The sequence below is a fragment of the Dermacentor andersoni genome, chromosome 2 (assembly GCF_023375885.2).
Source record: "Dermacentor andersoni chromosome 2, qqDerAnde1_hic_scaffold, whole genome shotgun sequence".
Classification (NCBI taxonomy): Eukaryota; Metazoa; Arthropoda; class Arachnida; order Ixodida; family Ixodidae; genus Dermacentor; species Dermacentor andersoni.
In genome coordinates, this window is record NC_092815.1 from 198,485,263 (window position 1) to 198,489,325 (window position 4,063).

At 43.8% G+C, this 4,063-nt stretch overlaps 1 long non-coding RNA gene across 1 annotated transcript; it reads right to left on the bottom strand.

Annotated features, from left to right (window-relative positions):
- Positions 1 to 498: 498 nt before the first annotated feature.
- Positions 499 to 2,400, bottom strand: LOC126540070 (uncharacterized). The gene is made up of 2 exons (XR_008614624.2): positions 2,290 to 2,400; positions 499 to 665 (listed from the first exon to the last, which is right to left on the bottom strand). It is a non-coding gene; the product is annotated as an uncharacterized lncRNA (long non-coding RNA).
- Positions 2,401 to 4,063: the final 1,663 nt, after the last annotated feature.

The following is a 4,063-nucleotide window of genomic DNA, read 5'->3' on the forward strand; positions in this document are numbered from 1 at the left end:
TGCTTAATCAAATAATGCAGGATCAACTTAAGATTGATAAGCTCAAATATCTACATGCTCCAGGCAAAAGATACCCGCGAACTAACCACGACTACGTCATAAAGCCGGACCATACCAACAGTGACACATATCGATACTCATTTTTCCTGGATGCGATAGAAATGTGGAACCAATTGCCAAACGCTCTTGTTAGCCTAAAAGATGTCACCGACATTGAAAATGCTGCTGAGGCATATTTATGAGAGTTTTCGATTTAGTTTTGAAGTGCCAAGTGATATGTGCGACTTGATATTCATTGTACGTATTTTGATAAATGTCAGAAGTGTGCTGAACAGCATTCAAGTGAACATCTTATTAACTGTGAATTGACAAGTTTTAAGCAACTTTACGTACATTGACATTGTCCATATTTGGTTTATGTAATTGTATTGTCCTCTCTGTTATGACCCTCTATGAGGGTTGACAGTATTAATAAATAAATAAATAGACAACGAGTAATGTGGGTAAGAACACTTTATTTTCAGCACACATGTTTTTTTGATGAACTGCTGCTATACTGCTAAAATCTGCACATTTAATAAAAGTACAGTGCTCTGCTTCATCACTCCATGCTAAGTGCAAGTATCCTGTACCAGGAAGTCAAACCAAGACGTGGGATGTTCAGTCTGTGAAAATAAAAACGAGTTTGAAACATTAACGTGCAAAAACTAAATGACACTCAAGAAAATAAACACAGCACACGAACATATCCAATGAATCAGAATAACCTTTGAGAGGAAACATATAGTTTCTATGGCACAGTGAAGAAACCTTATTCCTACGGCTTTTTTTTTGTGCGCGAGAAAACATGAAAGTGCATGCGTTCTCCCTATATTGTGTATCTGTCCCCTTTTCACACACAACAAAGATGTTGTCTCAATGTGCCCAACTGTCTTTGCATATCCATTTCTCTGCTCTCATACCATGATACCTACAGTTAAAGGCTGTAGCAATGCTTAGCTTGAATGAACCAACCCAAGCTACATGCACTGTGCTGTTGAACATGGCATTGTAAGTTAGATTCATGCACAGCACATTCATGTGCCATAAACATTTTATTGTGATTGTAGGCGAGATAAATAAAAAGAAGGTATGTAAATAAGAGTATTCCCTAATAAGCTGTGCAGAAGTGCTCTCCCGTTTGGACAGAAGCCGAGCACAGCTGCAGTGAACAAGAAGCCAACTTATACAGCATTTAAAATCTAGGTTCTAAATGTGCTACAGATTTTTCTGAATTCATGGTAAAAATCTAGGTGTTAAAGGTGACAAACATTTAAACAGGTCTCTATTCGGACTGCTAGTGCTATGTGTCACCTAGTTTGATAAAATATGCCATATCACTGGTCTCCCAAGCTACAAGTTGCAAGTGCAAATCACTCAATTATGTCTAGGGCACGTTTGAGCAAAAGGCAGCCAAGATTACTATGCCATTGAGATCTATTTCCTGACATCTGACTTCTTCTCAGAAAGCTACCTCTAAAAAAATCCTTCACAACAACATAACCCAAGCCTTTCTTGAGTAAAGCCGTCACAATGGTCCTTGAACACTAATTACACAGTGGCTCTTTGTGATGTAATGTTATGTACGTCAGCACCTAACAAAGTACAGGAAAATTTAATAGTGGCAGCGTGACAGGTACACAAAAAAGTAAAGGGATAAAACATCACAGAGGCTGCCATCAGTGTTCATATCTCCATTTCAATGTGGATGTTTTTAGCAGTGAATACATGTTCTCATTAAACTGAGTCATATTATTACAAAAGCGAAGGGCAAGGTTCTTTACATTCTAAACTGACAAATGTGCTTTATTACGATTCACCGCAATACAGGCGGTGTTTTGCAGTGAACCATCGCATAAGGTTTTGGCTAACTACGGCGGGCGTGTCCTGCAGCGGGGTCTCTTGTGTATTGCGGTAAAGCGTATTATTGTGACAAGAGCTAACCTGGCATGTGTGGCTTTAGCCAACAAAAGTTCTCAAGACATCATTAATCCTGCCACGAAAATCTGCTTTGATGAGAGTAGAACATTAGGTTAGTCGCTGACAGAAACCATACATTCCAGATTCACGTAAATGTTTCCCAATATCGGCATGCTTCACCGCAATACACAAATATGTTGCGGTTATAACAGTGGTCGAACAGGCTGGTGCAAATGTTTTGACAGGGGAGCGTGCCTTCATCATGGCAACTATTTTCCTTGGCAGTTTTCATATACGTGAGTCCCCCCAATCACAACAGGGGAGATTCACCTGGACCTTTGCCAAGAGACGTACCGACAAGCGTTTGGTAGTGGCTGGTAGAGATGCAGGAGTCTAAAAAGCGTTGCGAAATTCGGTTCCGTAAGGTTAGCTTCACCGCAATACAAACATGTTAAGCGGTTAGACATACAAGATATCTTGCGGTGAATCATAGCAAGGGTACCTGGCCTTTGATGCAAAGCAGCTTCCCAAGAGGCACGGTAATCCCGTGGCTAGTTATGCAGTTCCCCGCATGCGAATGAGTTCCCTGCGTTCGGCGGTTTCGCAGTGACATACAAAATTACATTGATTGACTGTGTTGTAAATGCGCGACGGCACTATATGCTGATGCAAAAGCGTCGTTTCGCTTTCGAAAACTGCGCTCGGCTAAAGAGAACACCTTGACTCGCATATGACCAAAGCAGTTGAACAGGAAACAACGAAATTACGTAGCTATTATGGAAGAAATCAACAGCTCAGAAAGAAATGGCCGTGTAAACATTAACTGGCTTACGAGGTCGACAAACCAACGGTTCAAAGCATCACAGCCACGTCCGAAATGCGCTGAAGGCCGGCCAGTACACTTAGGCGCCTCGGCGTGCGTAATATAACAGGAGACAGCAGGTGCACGCGTACATCATTAATTAAGGAACACGTAATATTTGTGTCGGTGAAAGCGGTCACTCTTCTGTTCTGACATGCTTCACCGCGTAACACTAGTCTACTGCGGCGAAGCTGACTTCAGGACGCCGATTTCTTCAACTCATCTAGCCAGGCAGGTCCGTTTATCACGCTTGGCAACGTTTGACATTTTCTGCCTTAATTTCGTTTGTTCTTTTTAATTTTCTTATCACAGCGACCCTGTATCACGCAGTAGCAGAGCTAGTGCCGCGTCTTAACTGCGTTAGGAAAGGCAGGCGTGTATGCAGCAGGCACGGCGGCATTGGCTCTTGTTTGGAAACTTCATGAGACGCTCTTCCGCGCAGCGATGTCATTTGCATTATTAAAAGAATGCAGGTCATGATTAAATGAGCCGCAGCAAAGCTGTAAAAAAGCAGTAGTAATGCTGTTCTAAGATCCTCTTGCTCGAGCGAGATGGTCTTAGAAAAAAAAAACGCGATGTAACGCGATCTGACGGAACAGCTCGTCATGCCAGTGTTTTCTTACGTCCTCGTTCTTTCGCGCATCCTCCCCTGAACCAGACCACTGAATGGTACTGTGCACGCACTGACGATCCTGACGGAGGCAATACCACTCACATGAGCAGCTCCATATAAGATGCCACGGCCCATTCCACATGCCGGCTGCAATTTGACGCGGCCAGGAGGCAAAATATGCGCACAAGGTACCTAATGGTAACGCATCAAACTGCTCACAGCCCCAATCCTTTATTACACGCATATAGCGTGGAAAGATGAATTACTCACTCTTCAAGTGGGCACGGAATACGGACCGTTTCGCAGCGCAGCCGGCTCCGTAAGGCGGCCGCCATGGAAATGACCGGATGTGACATCATTGGTTATAGCGGTCGTGACGTCATGGGTGAACGTAGACACTTCGGGCACCTTTCGTCTGCTGTGCCCCGGGCACAGCAGACACGGCCGTTTCAAAATCGGCCGCTATGCTGCTTGGAAGGCCCGCTGGTCGATGCTCGCGCGATCACCTTCAAATTGATCGCGACTGTACATCACCGATGACAGTGTGTTGCGCATGTAGTATGTCGGCGGTCAAGAATGTTGACATAGAGAAATGAATTTCAGCAAGAGCGGACACTCCCATAGAGCCT